General features: G+C 36.8%; 1 protein-coding gene across 1 annotated transcript in view; it reads left to right on the top strand.

The window, feature by feature from the left end:
- LOC150093842 (amine oxidase [flavin-containing] A-like) overlaps positions 1–17,007 on the top strand; it is a 166,888-nt gene that overhangs the window by 105,621 nt on the left and 44,260 nt on the right. The gene's annotated exons all lie outside the window — the stretch shown is intronic.

Consider the following 17,007-nt stretch of genomic DNA (forward strand, 5'->3'; position numbering starts at 1 on the left):
AATCATCATGATACAAGTTATTCTCTTCCATGATTCAGGTGGGTTCCAGCTATCCATCCTTTCTGACATCTTGTATATGAATGAAGAAGGGTCCAAACTTTTAAATGAAGAGAAGTGTGTGTTAATACATGTAACTTACGGAAAAATATAATTAATTATAAATATGTCAAATTTATCCCGAACACCCTGTATATATTCACAGATATGCTCACAGATAGGCATTTATGAAAGAAACATTTCTATTTCAGCAGCAGGCTATTTTTTTAATTTATTTTAAAAATACTGTTATAAAAAATAAAAGTTTTTTTTTAGTTGTCCAGATTGAAAATCACTTTGTCCTGGATTACAGTAGAAACACTGTGCACTTGGCAATCCGCTGGTGAGTTACTTTACCCATAGATGAGACAATGGATTAACAGATTAGTGGGTCATTCATATAAATGTGCTTAAAGAATGTCTATTTTATTTATTATTATTTTTTTTTTAGTTCTGTAAGTATACATTTATTTATATTAAAAGCCAATTCAAATCATAAAATTATCCCATAGGATCTAAATGCTTCATCTTATTTTGAACAATAGAAACATTTTACTTAATTTTTCCAAAGCTAGACTGAATTTTTCATTTAATTTCCCAGTTAGTAAAGAAATGATGAACTGGAGAGAAGTGTTGTGGTGTATTGGTAAGTTATGCTATTATAAGGAAATATTTTAAGAAAATATAAATGCTATAAAGAAACAGAAAGAGAGAGAATACAGATGCAAGCCACTCTCTCAGGTCTTAGTCATTTGCCTCTGTATTCTAAGAAGTGACTTAAGACTGTCTGAGATCCTGAGCAGGGCCGATGGAAGCGGGCACGTGGGTGCCGCTACGAAGGGGGACACTGCCGCCGGACACGGTTTGTAAGTTCATTTTTAAGAAACAAAATTTTTATCATAAAAACTAAAAATTCTTAGAATGATCAATATTAAAATAAATAAGGCCGGATACACCGAATAATAAAAAAAAAATGTATATTGATCATAGGGTACACATCTCAGTAGGCTACTGACAGTAGCGCGGTGCAGACTATTATTTCGTCTCTGTGTCGTGTTGTGTAATAATTTCTTGTGGGCATAAAATAGAAATTGGAGAACAAGAATTTAAAATTGGTATGAAAGTTCGACGACGAAAGAAGACACGACCATTTGACTAAGAGCATCATGACGAAACGCCACAATCACCAGACGATACATTTAGAGTGAATGTGTTTTATATACTTCTAGACGCAATGTTCATTAATAGAACGCTTTGAACAACTAAAAACATATTATGATAATTTCAATTTCTTGTATAGATTACTACAAATTAATAATGAAGATTTACGAAAAAATTGTGACAATTTAAAGATTCTCTTGAAGGACGGTGACAAAAAAGACATAAATCCAATAGAACTATATGACGAGTTATGTGCTTTCTGGGATATTTTTCAGAAGGATAATTTAAATATTCAAATCTCTTTCAATATTCTTAATTTTATTGTGTCCAATAATTTATCTTTCCCTAACTTTTCAATTGCTTTAAGAATACTATTAACCTTACCTGTTAGTGTAGCGAGCGGTGAACGTTCCTTTTCCAAGTTGAAATTGATTCTTCTTAAGAACAAGTATGCTTTTTTTTTGGCATACTTGTTCTTTAGTTTCATTAGTTTGTATTGAAAATGATATATGTGCAGAATTAGACGTTAAGATCATTTTTTCTAATTTTGTAAATATGAAATCAAAAACCCTAAAATTTAATTTAAAAATTTCAAGTATATTTATGTAATTTAATTTTATTTTCTGTTATTCTGTAAAGATGTTATTTTTTGAATCCTTATATTAAATGTTCTAATTATTTCTGAATTCTTTTCTTATTTTCTCATCTATCTTGAGTTTCTTTTATTTTCCTAAAAGATAGTTCCACTTGTAAAAATTTTTTAATAATTTTTATAAGTTACTAAGAATTTAGTAACTTGTAAAATGCAAGAATTTTTTAAACTTTAGTTCAAATAAATTTTAACTTTAATTAAAATTCATTTTAATTTTGTTAGCGATTCAGGTTGGTGAGAAGGCTATAATGCTATAATCCCTGTGTCATTATATTCAATGATTAAAGTGAAGTGGCTTTATCAAAATTTGCTTTAACTTTTGAGAATTTTTTGAATATTCGGGTTTTTAACGATTATCCTGCCTAGTCAACACCCTTGGTTCGTTACATTTCGCGAACCAACGTGTGGCTGTTATGTCAAAATTTATTTAAGAAATTTCAAATAATTTAAATTTTTATTATCGTAAAAGAACCACACACGCCTAGATCGTTACAGGGGTGCTTAGATAGAAATTGCATGCGGGCGGCAAAGCTCCTAGCGCCGGCTCTGATCCTGAGTATGAGAAAAAATTAAGGGAGTGTGCTCTACAGACCTTGGCAGATAGGAGGAGAGGAGGTGACGAGACATATAAGTTAGTGAGACGATCTTATCAGATAGGGCAATTATTACATACAGTAGGTGGCAAAGCCTTCATAGCTCATTGGTGACGATGACACCCTGTGTTCGGAAAGACCTGAGTTTGAGTCCCATCTGTGATGTGAAAAACCTTTATAAAGACTTTTCACCTAGTGGCGAGTTAACCAGGCTCACACCAAGGCAGCAGAGTTTCCCTCCCAGAAACTTGAATTTTTTCATCCTGTCAGACAGACAAATTGGCAAGGTGAAACACATAATTCAGGCATAGCAAACTATTCAGATAGGATAAACCTCCCTATCATGGCATTAATTAGATTTATAAGAAACTAGGTCACTTGTCTGTGGCAGGGCATTTAACATAACACATAAAGACAAGATGAGATATGGTAATAGGTGATGAGGAAAACTAGAGGCTATCACTGGAAATTGTATAAGAGCCATCTCAATAAATAAAAAGTAGATTTTTGCATAATAATTGTAAATGAGTGGAATTGCCAGAAAAGGCTGTAAATGAGTCACTGATGTTGAATGTTTTTCAAGGAAAGTTGATATACTTGCCTGGAATTTGTGTAAGAGTGTGGTTAGTCAGGAAGTGAAGATTAGAGTTTTTAGTATGAGTTAGAGATTAACAAAACATAAAACACATAAAACTTGATGCTGCTGCAGAGTAGGATCATCTGAAGAGGACTGTGCATAGAAAAGTGAAACATATGGATACAAAGAGGATTATTGTTATTATGGTTAATTTCGACTGTAAGAATATTAGATTGGAGGAAGGCAAAAACATACAAGACAAGGGAAAAAGGAATTTATTTCTATTATTATTATTATCATAAGGCCTCACGGAGTCAAAGACTCATCTAGGGTGTCTCTTTCTCATACACACAGCTCATAATATCATGCCTTAAACACATTCCATTTCTCTGCAGACATATGCTTTCAGGCAATGCATTCCAATCATTCATAACTCTCCATGCAAAAAACCTGCTTCTCACTCCCTTGCTCACCCTCCTTACGCAGCTTCCAGGGATGACTTCTTGTTCTTCTCTAATTCCATATCAATCTCTTAACTTGTATGTCTCTATCATGTGGAAAAGAGATCTGGAAAAGAGATCAATGCAACTTGGGGGATTTTCAAGAACTATCTAGTAGAAGCAACGTCTAAATGTATTCCAAGAGTCAGAAGGTTAAATAGGGTAGGTGCGAAATGGATGAATAAAGAGATTAAGCATACGATACAGAGAAAAAGGGCATTTTGGAGGCAGCATAAGAGAACTGGTAATAACCAATTCCATGAGGATTACAAAGATCAGGCAAGGCTGGTGACTTGCTTGGTAAGGGTAGCAAAAGTGACGTGTGAGCAGCAGTTAGCTGCTCATACGTCATGAAGCCAAAAAGAATCCTAAGGAGTTCTTTTGGCTTCACGACGTATGAGCAGTATTCTTTTTTTTAGTCAGCAAAAAAAAGAAGGATTATGGAAGGATGAAATTGATTGGGGAAAAATGGTATAAAGACAGTTGTTGTGGAAGATATAGTGGAGATACTTAATGAGCAGTTCATAGAGGTCTTTCATTCTTGTGAATGTGACTTCATGGAGATTTGAGAGCAGTTGATGATTGGGAGGAGAGACCGACTGTAAGTGAGCAAGAGGTGTATTGGGAGTTGAGCAAACTCGATGTTAATAAGACTCTGAGACTTGATAATATATAACTACGTATTCTGAAGGAATGTGCCTTGACATAAAATTTTTAATATGAGTCTTGCACTGGATCAAGTTCCTAAGGAGTGGAAGGAGGGCAAGATTGTGCTATTTCATAAGGGAGGTGATAGAACTTAAGCATTAAATTATAGGCCTATCTGTCTGTCAGCTGTTGTGTTAAGTTGTTGGAGAAGCTGGTGAGAACTAGGATCCAGAATTGGATTGACAACAATGATATTATCTTTGATTGAGAGCATGGATTTGCAAAAGAGTGGTCATGTTTTAGTAATCTACTTACTTATTACAATAAGGTGACTGCTTCCTTGGACAGAGGAGAGGGATACACAGTAATATGCTTAGATTTCGCAAAAGCTTTTGATAGATTATCGCATGATAAGTTGATAGACAAACTAGAGTGGATGGGGGTTGGATATTAGATTAGTTCATTGGATTGGAGACTGGCTATCTGATAGGTATCAACAAGTTGTGTATGGGCAAGCAATATCCAGGAAAAGGAAAGTCACTAGTGGTGTGCCTCAAGGGTCTGTTTTAGGGCCACTACTGTTTAACTTGTATATTAATGATATTGGCAAAGATTTGGATGGAGATATTCAGTTGTTTGCAGATGATGCCAAGTTGGGACGAACCATGAAGAGCAGGGAAGATGTTGTGGCCTTAAAAGAAGACTTGAATAAATTGAGTGATTGGGCACAGAAATGGGGATGCGAGTTCAATGCTGCAAACCGTAAGGTTTTAAATGGAAACAAAGATGGGATGCAGAATTTATATTTAGTGAGGATATATTGTCAGAGGTGAAGGAAATAAGGGATCTTGGGGTGATAGTGGATAAGGATCTGAAATTTAGGCGACACATTGCCAAAACTGTGAAGACAACACAAAGACTTCTGGGAATGATGTGGAGGACACTGACTTGTAGAGGTAGGGAGATTCTTGTTCTGTTGTATAAGGCTTTGATTAGGCCACACATGGACTATTGTGCCCAGATTTGGTCACCTGATTTTTCAAAAGGACGAAGAGATGTAGGCAAGTGTCCAGAGGCAACTGACTAAGGTAGTTTCTGACCTCTGGAATGTCAAATATGAAGAAAGATTGAGAGGATGCAATTTGCAGAGTCTTGTGGACAAGAGGAAGAGGAAGAGATATGATAGAGACCTACAAGTTAGTAAGGGATTGTTATAAGATCAATGTTGAAGAGGTTCTACCGAAAACAGTGGGAGATCAGGGGAGAACCAGAGGACATCCCTGGAATCTGTATAAGGAGCGAGTGAGCAGGGGAGCAAGGAGCAAGTTTTTTGCATGCAGAGTTGTGAATGATTGGAATGCCTTGCCTGAGAATGTGGTGTCTGCAGAGAATTTGAGTGTGTTTAAAGCATGTTATGATAAGCTGTATGTATGATAAAAGGACTTCCTAGATGAGTCTTTGACTCCATGGGGTCTTGGGTAATAATAATAATAATATCATCTCTCTTTCTTCTATCCACTAGATTTCGTAAACTGCATCTCCTCGGCCTTTCTTCATATTCAACATTCCAGAGATCCAAAACTACTTTAGTCAATTGTCTCTGGATATTTTCTAACACCTCTTCATCATTTTGAAAACCAGGTAATCAAATCTGTGCACAGTAGTCCATATGTGGCCTAATCAAGGTCTTATACAATCAAACCAGATTCTGCTTACTTCTACAAGTCAGTATCCTCCACATTATTTCCAGAATTCATTGTGTTGTCCTCACAATTTAGCAATATGTCATGTAAATTTTAGATCTTTATCCACCATCTAGGAGGATAAGGACTATTTCCTCCACCTCCAACACTATATCCCGAGCAAGAGTAAATTCTACATCCCATCTTTGTTTTCCAAATTTAAAACCTTACATTTTCCAACATGGACCTGGTATCCCCACTCCCATGCCCATTCACTTAGCCTATTCAAGTCTTCTTTAAAGTTTGGCCCAACTTTGAATCATCTGCAAACAGCTGTATATACCCATTTAAATCTTCCCCAATATCATTAACATACACAGCAACAGCCCTAAAATAGACCCCTGAGACAGCACATCACTAGTGGCTTTCCTCTTCCTGGATATTTCTCCCCCATACACAACTTTCTGATATCTATTAGATAGCCAACTTATCATGTGGTAATCTATCAGAAGCCTTTGCAAAATCTAAGTATACTACTGTTATCCATCCCTCTTGTCCAAAATATCTGTCAACTTATTGTAATAATTGAGTAGATTACTAAAACATGACCTGCCTTTAGCAAATCCATTCTGTCCATCAAAGATAATACCACTGTATTCAACAAAATTTTGAGTCATTGTTCTCACCAGCCTTTCCAATGCTTTAATCACTATACCTGATACACGGATTGGCCTATAATTTGATGCTTGAGTTCTGTCACCTCACCTTATAAGGCGGTACAATCTTGCATTTCTTTACTCCTTTGGAACGTGACCCATGTAAGATTTATATTCAACAAATATGTCAAGGCAGATATCAACTCCCTGGTGCATTTCTTCAAAATACACGGTGATATATCTTCATATCCCACATCTTTATTAATATCAAGTTTGCTTAATGTTTGAGAGCAAGTTTGAAAGCAGTGGATGATGATATCATCCACTGATCTCAAATTCTCCATGATATCACATTCACAAGGACAAAAGACTTTTATGAACTGCTGATTAAATTTCTCAATTATATTCTTTGAGGAGATGGGCAAAATATCATTTTTTCCAATTTTCCATTCTCTATTTTCTAGATAACTGCTGCTCTTACTACACTTACCTCATCCTTGCCTGTTCTTTGTACTCCTCATGGAAGTGATTATTACCACTCATCTTATGTTGCCTCCATAATGCCTTCTTTCTCTATAATGCATGCATAATCTCTTCATTCATCCATTTCATAGCTATGCTATTTAACCTTTCATTGAAACACATTTAGAGATTGCTTCTATCAGATAGTTCTTGTTCAAAAGGATCGATCTCCTTTTGCCCATCTCCTCATTCCATTCTACAGCTGCAGGCTGTCTTCTGAAATTCTCATAATCACCAGCCTTGTAATTTCACATATATTCTTTCCTCACAGAATTCCTCACATGGTTCACAGTCACTTCATGATCAATCTCACTAATTGGAGGGAGATTTGACACTTCATTTATAATAACATCCTCTGATTACATGATCAAATGCAAGAGCCTCAATCCTTGCGTGTCCTCTGTTACATACTGTCTGAGGTAGTTGTCCCTTAAAAACTCGAGAAACTCATTTTCTATTTATTCTATTCACCTGTATCTCACACCATACTGCCTCAAAAACCACTGCTGCTCTTTCCCACTTTCATCTCTACCTTGTATGGACATAACTCTTTCTCTATCATCAATAGCACTCCCCCTCCCTTTTTACCTTTTCTGTCTTCATGAAATATATCATACCCTTCAATCTCTAAATAGTATGTCATCCTCATCCTAAATAATCATCCTCATCTAACCATGTCTTCCTTATTCCAACAATTTTCAGGGTGAATGAACTCAATCAATGCAACAATTTCATTTCCCTTATATCCGACACGTCTAGGATTTGTATACAAACATAACAGCTCATTCCTGGATCTATAACAAGTTCACTGATACAACTTATTAGATGCAACTTCTCCGTACCTTTCTCGAGCCATTTCTTTTTTTTTTCTTACTCATCCAAGCCTTCTTCAAATTCAACTGTTTTCCCTGCAACCCAGGCCATTCCATTCCCTTCTTCTACACTCACATTCACATCCTCTTTGAGCATCAGCCTTTCTGATGCTGTTTCCATGTTCATCCTGAGTTTCCCCATTTCCCTTTTTGTCTTGCATGCTTATTCTCTCATTCTCTACACTCATACTACCTATATTTTCATTCATAAGCATCACATCAATCTCTCCTTCATTACTTTTTCACATCACTTCTTACTAGCTCAGATTCATTCTCTGCACTCATTACTTTCCCTTCCAGCAGCAGCCTCTCCAAATGACTCACATACAAACCATTCAAATGCAGTCCATCACTGTTATACAGTTCAATTCATCCTTCAAACTCATTCTGCACATTAACAAACTGCACTCATTTCTCTTCACACATTTCCAGTAACATATCATTCATAATCCTTTCTCTCCACCTTATCTCATCACTGTGATACTTGGGTGACATATTGACTACCTATCCTATCACACTATTACCTTTTATCCATCTCAACAACTTCCTGATATACAATCTTACATTCTCTTTCTTCTCAGTCAAGTCCTTTGTCTCTACTAGCACTACCAACTCTTTTGATTGCTTATTCCTCATATCTAACACCTTAATCACTCTATTTATTTTACCTCTTGGAAAACAAACCTTGTTCATCTTCTTGTTTACCACATGCCTAATAATTGAATTCTCATACAGTGCCACCTGTGGATCTTTCATTATCTCTTTCATACTGAAATAATTTGTTTGTGTCTTCTTCGTTCTTCCATACATATCTACATTTCTCTTCATTTTACTCTGCCTCCATCTCATCTCTTGCCTCATCTTCACCAACTCAGTTTTCAAATCTTGCATCATTTTTTGCTACCATTCACTCTCACTATTTTATCACCAGTCACACATGCTTGTTTGCCATCATCCCTTTTCACCACCTTACCATAAGTGCAGAGATTGCACTTTTATTTAATTAATTAATTGTTCCTCCCAACTTCTTGCATCACTCTCAACATGTTGACTATAGTAATGCTATCATTGTGCCTTATATCCAGAGCATCTCAGAAAAAAATAGTCAGAACTATAAAAAAAGTATAATCTCTGCATATCATTCAAACTTTATCTAAAGCTGGCTACCATCATCTTCTCTCCCAAGGATCCTCTATCTCCTCTATCAGTTCCAAGTGTTTAAAAAATTATTTGTTCCTGAAACTTATCTTATTATGGTACAACTGGGAGATCTGCTAACATCTGCCTAGAAGAACATAAAAAACACATCTTTTGCCATAAGTATGGTCAGTCAGGGCTTGCTGACCATGCCTTGGATACTCTGCACAAAATTAAATAGAAAAAACGACTATGCTTCACCACAAGAAATACAAATTTGAAAGACTTTTTTAGAATCAGCAGCAGAATTAAAAAACAACATAATCTTAATAAATATGGTTGTATTCAACTTCCCAAGATTTAGGAAACTCTAATTCTTAGGTCTCTCGCCCAATACAGTGAAGGCTAGCCAACAGCATCCATAGAGGGCACCCATCCTCATAGGACTTTAGGCTTTCAGTCTAATTTTTCTGCTTAGTGTTTGTGCAAAATCTTCTGTGTTTTTGCAATTTTAATATTGTTTCCCTGACAATGTCTCAGTGACTGATGAAATATAGGAGTGATTGAAATATGTTTAATTATTTATATGTGCTATATTTATCCCATTAAATCTCATAATGAGTTCAAACTAGCATGTTAGTCTAAATAGTCGACATGATAATCCACACTGGCAAGGAATTTGATACATTCTAGGGTGGGCTAAAGGTGGAAGTTTATCTTTAGCTGAGCTCTGAAAAGCAGATATCTTGTTGATAGGATGGAAGTACACTTGTAGGCCACCGGATGTAAGTAGTTTAGCTCTACCTTTCTGAGACCTTTTAACATAGGGTCTTAGAAAGGTTTAACCCTGTATAGGATGGCTAAAAGTGTTGATCTTATTGACAAACTCTTGTAGATCTGTACAGGACCTATGCTAAACCATGCAAACATTATCAACATATCTGTACCATAAGGATGGTCTGGGAAGGATGGTAATCAATATATATATTATTCAGATCTTTCCATCTTCAAATGAAGTGGCCAAAATGAATGTAAAAGTCAAATAGGCTGACAATATCTATACTACAATGTCCTCTCCACAACTTCTTCATCGCCATGGAATCTGGGAGTCCAGATCTGTGCGCAGTAGTCCAGATGTTGCCTTATTAAAGCCTTATGGGTATACAATAACTTCTCTATCTCTGCTTGTTAGTGTACTCTTCAACAACCACATAATCTGATGTGCCGTTTTGGTTACCTTTGCAATATGCCTTCTAAACTTCAACTCCCCATCCAGAATCACACCAAAGTCCCTGGCCTTATCAGTTTCTTGCAGTTCAATTCCATCAGTGTAGTATACAGCTTCTGATCACTTTCCAAAGCCATTACCTTACACGTGGTCATATTAAACTGGTAGCCATTTATCTTTGCCCATAATGCCAGTCTGTTTAAGTCTTCCTGAAGGATCTCGGCATCACCTTCATTTAATTACTCTTCCCAGTTTAGCATCATCAGCAAACAACTGAATATTTTCTGTCAGATCATTTCCTTATATCATTGATATACAAATGAAACAATAGAATATCAAGTATTGAGTCCTGTAGCACACCATGAGTTACCTGCCTTCTCCTGGACTCAACTCCTCCATAAACCACTCTTTGATATCTGTCCATCAGCCACCCTCTAATCCATATCACCAGATTTTTTTCCATCCCATTTACTCCAATTTATGCAATAGAGTGCTATATGAAATTTTACCAAATGCTTTGACAAAATCTAGCAATATCACTGAGTAGCCATTTTCCTTATCCAACTCCATTGTCACTTGATTATAAAAAAGTAAGCAAATTACTAAGGCAAGACAAAGCCTTCACAAAACCATGTTATCCCTTGTAGAGAATCACATTAATATCCATCCAGTCCTGAATTCTGTCTTTTGCCAATTTTTCCACTACCTTAACCACCACTCCTGAGATGCTGATTGGCCTATAATTTGCTACTTCTGTCTTGGAGCCTCATTTTTGCAATGGGACTATTCTGCTCTCTTTCCATTCCACTGGCACCTTCCCACTACTGAGGCTTAAATTAAACATCTTGGTCAAATGAGCTGATAATTCCCTGTACATTCTCATAATATGTGGGCTGATATGCCATCTAATCCCATGGCTATGTTCATACTGAGGTTATGCAATATTTTATGCATCTCCATTTCTTCAACCTCTGTTGTTCTGTCAGTCAATGTCACCACCTAAAGTAGTTTGCACATAGAGTATCTTCACAACTAGGTTACTTTATATATATAGAGGCTAATGACTTCTCCTTAGTATTCCATAATGCAAAGTGAATATCCTTTTGGTTGGGATATAATGCAATAATAAGGTGCTATACCTTTTCACCACTTGTATATAGGAAATATATGATTTCTGCATTACTTCAACCTCAGTATCTCTTCTGGGGCTGACTCCCACTGATGAGAACCCAATAAAGGAAGAAACCAGTCTGGGTAGTGGTCCTTCGTATAAAGCATACCATTACCACCCGAAAAGATTTATGCTTTGCATTATGGGATATTAAGGGAATTAATAAGTAGTCATTAACCTCTATATACAAGTAGCCCATTCATGAAGATACTCCACATGCAAACTATGTTTGTTCACACTTGGATAAAGAATTCAGCAAGAATTATATTAAGAAAATATAATTTTCTTTTTTTTTCACCACTTGTATATAGGAAATATATGATTTCTGCATTACTTCAACCTCAGTATCTCTTCTGGGGCTGACTCCCACTGATGAGAACCCAATAAAGGAAGAAACCAGTCTGGGTAGTGGTCCTTCGTATAAAGCATACCATTACCACCCGAAAAGATTTATGCTTTGCATTATGGGATATTAAGGGAATTAATAAGTAGTCATTAACCTCTATATACAAGTAGCCCATTCATGAAGATACTCCACATGCAAACTATGTTTGTTCACACTTGGATAAAGAATTCAGCAAGAATTATATTAAGAAAATATAATTTCTTAAGAACTTTAATTTTAATTTATAACCAAGTGAAAAAAACTTTCAGCAGTGGATGACATAGTTTTAATATCATTGAGATGGGTTGGGAAAGGAGGAATTTGTTTACATTTGATTTGAATGACTTTAAATTGTATTCCTTGGGAAACACAGCAGGTGGGAGACTGTTCCACAGTGCAACAGTTGCACTGTTGCACTGTGGAACAGTCTCAGTGCAACAGTGCAACTGTTGCACTGTGGACCCTTGTCCACAATGGATGGCAATTACCATTACCATCCATTACCCTTGGAGGGTAATGGATGGTAATGGTAATTGCCATCCATTACCCTCCAAGGGTATCGGATTGAATGAATCCTTCTCCAAGGGTACTGCAGGACGCAGGACATATATGGCGCAGGACATAGATGGCGTAATTGCCATCCATTACCCTCCAAGGGTATCGGATTGAATGAATCCTTCTCCAAGGGTACTGCAGGACGCAGGACATATATGGCGCAGAGGGTGAAGCTTGACGCTTTTCATATTCCCTGTTGTCTGTTTTGGGAACAGTGATGGGAGAGATCTGAATCCTTTGCTTAATATAATTCAGCAAGAATTATATTAAGAAAATATAATTTCTTAAGAACTTTAATTTTAATTTATAACCAAGTGAAAAAAACTTTCAGCAGTGGATGACATAGTTTTAATATCATTGAGATGGGTTGGGAAAGGAGGAATTTGTTTACATTTGATTTGAATGACTTTAAATTGTATTCCTTGGGAAACACAGCAGGTGGGAGACTGTTCCACAGTGCAACAGTTGCAGGGATGAAGGAAGAGGAAAAGAAACTTGTTCTGTTTGTTTCTAGGTGTACTGTGAATGGGTGTTGTGTAGAAGCTGCAAGTGTTCCAATGAGCTTTGTACTGAGCAGAGGAATTATTGATGTTATTTCGGATGAGCATTTTCCATGGAAATATTTGTACAATATACATACTGCAGAGGCCGTACATCTGTGTGAAAGTGGGGGAGAGACTTGGTAAGGGATGGATCATCAATACGTCTAATTGCTCTCCTCTGTATTAAGTCAAGCATTTTGGGAGCGGTATTCAATAGCTGAGCAGACTTGTGATTTGTATAATGTTAGTAGCTGTTCAGGGGTGAAGTAACGTCTTGAGTGAAAGAGAAATCCTAGTTTTTTTTGAGACTGAGGATGCAATGGTTGTGATATGTATATGCCAGGAGAGGTTTGATGTGAGGGTGATTCCAAGAAGCGCGATCTCAGACTGTCTGGAAATTTGGGTATTGTCAAAAAGGATACTGGGGAAAAATGGTTGTTTTTTATGGGAAATAGCACAGAACTGGATTTTATTGGCATTGAAATTTATGAGGTTATCCAAACCCCATTGGAGGATGGCTTTGAGATCGGAGTTGAGGGTGGTGGTGGTTGATGTTCTGTAGGTTGAAGTGAGTTGTGATGGGTAAGGCTTTTCAAATGCAAGCGAGGAAGCGAGGAGTGAAGTGTGCTGTCATCTGCAAAACTGTGTATTGGGTTGTAGGTCATTTGCAGTAGGTCATTGATATATAGCAGGAAGAGGGTTAGTGAGAAAACAGAACTTTGTGGGACCCCAGCATTAATTGAGTGGTGAGAGGATAGAGAGCCATCCACCATCACACACAGTGTGTAGCCAGCTTTCTATCTGGACGCACACTGTGTGTGATGGTGGACGGCTCCCTATCCTCTCACCACTCAATTAATGCTGGGGTCCCACAAAGTTCTGTTTTCTCACTAACCCTCTTCCTGCTATATATCAATGACCTACTGCAATTGACCTCCAGTCCAATACACAGTTTTGTCCTGGGTCAGACCGAATGATGGTAGTTTGCTTAGTAGGCCTTTGTGCCAGACCCAGTCAAAGGCTTTGGAGATATCTAGTGCACCCACTTGAGATTCACCAAACCTCTCCATGCACTGATATGAGATGTACTGATATTATTATTATTATCATCATCTGACCTTCATAGAGTCAGAGACTCATCCAACTGTTCCGTAAACTGATTCAATGTGCCTGCATTCACAACACAATCAGCAGTGCATTTCACTCGCGAACTCTCCATGTGAAGAACCTGTTCCTCACTCCTCTGCTCATGCATTCCTTATATGGTTTCCAGTGATGGCCTCTTGTTCTACCTTCCCTCTCCCGTTCTATGAAAAATCTCTTCTGTGTCAACCTGATAATAACCCCTGACTAGCTTGTGTGTCTCAATCATATCCCCCCCCCCTCCTTCCTCCTATTCATGAGACTTTGTAACTGACATTCTCTCAATATGTCCTTGTACTTTACATTCCAAAGACCACTGACCACCTTTCTGAATCTTCTCTGGACCCTTTCCAACATATCCTCATCACCATGAAAATCAAGTGGCCAAATCTGCGCACAGTAATCCATATGAGGCCTGATTAAGGCCTTATACAATGGCATCATAACCTCTCTATTTCTGCATGTCAGGGTCCTCTGCATCATTGCCATTATCCAATGTGATGTCTTCACAACTTGTGCTTTGTGGCCCCTGAATTCAATTCCTTGTACACCATCACTCTTAGATCTCTCATCTCCTCTACTTCCTTTAAAGTTTCCCCACCAAGTGTATACTTTGCATCCCATTGTTGCTTACCAAATTTCAAAACCTTACATTTTGCAACATTGAACTGATAGTTCCACTCACCACCCATTCATGCAATTTATTCAAGTCCTCCTTTAAGGCTATAACATCCTCTTGACTCTGCATTATCATACTCAATTTTGCATCATCTGCAAACAGCTGAATATCACTAGTTAAACCTGCCCCAGTATCATTAACATACAAATTGAACAACAATAGTCTCAAAACTGATCCATGCAGTACACCACTAGTGAACTATCTCTTTAGGGATACTGCTCCCCCATATACTTCTATCTGCTACCTGCTTGATAGCCAGTCCCTGATCCAACTCAGAAGTCTGTTATCCAACCTATCTGTTTCAATTTATTTAACAGTTTGTCATGTGGCAGCCTTTAAAAAGCTTTTGCAAAGTTTAAGCACACTATTGTATATGCATCTCCCCTGTCCAAGGTATTTGTCACCTTGTTATAGTACATAAGTACCATATTTGCCGGCGTATAAGACTCACCGGCCTATAAGATGCACCCCCTTTTTTGTACACAATTTTTAGGAAAAAAACTTTATCACTGAATATTCTAATGAATTTACAGTATTTCAAAAATAATATATGAAGTTCATGAATCTTGAACACCATGATGTTGATCCAGTAAAGTTGACGATCCATCTGTTAGTGACTATCGCTTTTGCTCAATGAATAATTATTTTTGTAGACACTGAAAGTCCCACTTTTCTTTGGTCTAAAATCCAAGTATTCAGTTCTTCCTCAAGTTCTGTCCATTTTGCAGTTCCACGTCATAGGTTATGTTTACTGTGAGTTGTTTTTTTAGATCCTCTTCCTGATTCCACCAAGTTCTTATCATTTTCTCAGTTGAGGTTTATCCAAAATGCCTCTCTGCAGCCCTGTTTCCATGTTCTTTAGCATATGCAATCACACATAGCTTGCATGCAATATTGTAGCAATGCTGACGTTTTTCAGCCATAATTTGCCAAAATATTTAGAGAAAATTTAGCGGCAGTAATTTATCACCGTTCACAACAACCGTGACAACAATTGGAAAGTTTAAACGAACAGGAACACAGATGTGAACATCGATGACAGTGCATGTGCATTCACTGAACTCTACATAACTGGAATGCTCTCACACACCAGAAGGAAGCAAGAAAGAAATCGTGCAACTCAGAACAGAGAAAATTTACAGAAATGAAAGTAATAAAAAACTGAGTATCGGCATATAAGATGCACTTTGTTTTTCATACCTATTTTCAAAGAAAAAAAGTGCATCTTATATGCCGGCAAATATGGTAAGTTAGTAAAATATGATCTCCCTTTAAAAAAACCTATGCTGATAACCACAGAGAATACTGCTGTTATCAACCCATTTCTGTATCCTAATTCTCACCAATCTCTCCAACACTTCGTCCAACTCCAGATATATAGATTGGCCTATAATTTGAAGCTACATTCTAATCACTAGCTTTATACAGTGGAACAATTTTACCCTCCTTCCACTCCCTTCGTACCTGTGCTCTTGTAAGATTCTTATTAAACATTCATGCCAATGCTACTGCCAATTCCATGGAACATTCCCTAAGATGCATGGTGATATGTCATCAAATCTTATCGCCTTATTAACATCAAGGTTATACAAGCAAAATTGGAAACATTGAAAGTATAAGACAGTTGTAAAGTTGGACTTAAAATAAATATGAATAAAAGAAAAGTTTAAATTGAACAACAAATGCTACTGAAGACAGAACTTACAAGTTCATGACAAAAGCAAATACTGCTTTCAGAAAATTTAATAATATATGGAAGTTGGGAATAATAATAATAATAATATGGAAATTATCCAGATATCTTAATAAAACCAGAAAAAGGATTTTCAGTATCAATGTGAAGCCATTATTATTATATGGATCAGAAACATGAAAACAGGAAGCAAATTAAATAGTTCACTGGCCTGGTTAGCTGAGGGAGTTAACATAACTGCTCTCCAAATAACATGCTCTGGGTTCACATCCCATCATGCTCATGGATGTTTGCAGTTGTCTTTAAGTGGGAGATGAATTTCATCCTTCATGTGAGACTACTGTCCTGTTTATTAGAAGCCTGAAGTGGCTTGAAAAAGTTCTATGTTTGGTCTCTAAAGCAGGATTTTGCACATTATGTAAAAAAATAAAAATAAAAATACAAAAAATATGTATAATTAATAAAAATAGAAACAAAAACTTACTCCACCTGTGGTATGAATGTACAATTGGTGGGCTGAAAATAACCTTTTATGAGTGGGAGACATAAAAAGAAAAAAAAAAGTATTTTTGTAA

This window comes from Typopeltis vanoorti, chromosome 23, assembly GCF_054136105.1.
Source record: "Typopeltis vanoorti isolate ZY-2024b chromosome 23, IOZ_Tvanoo_1.0, whole genome shotgun sequence".
Taxonomy (NCBI): Eukaryota; Metazoa; Arthropoda; class Arachnida; order Uropygi; family Thelyphonidae; genus Typopeltis; species Typopeltis vanoorti.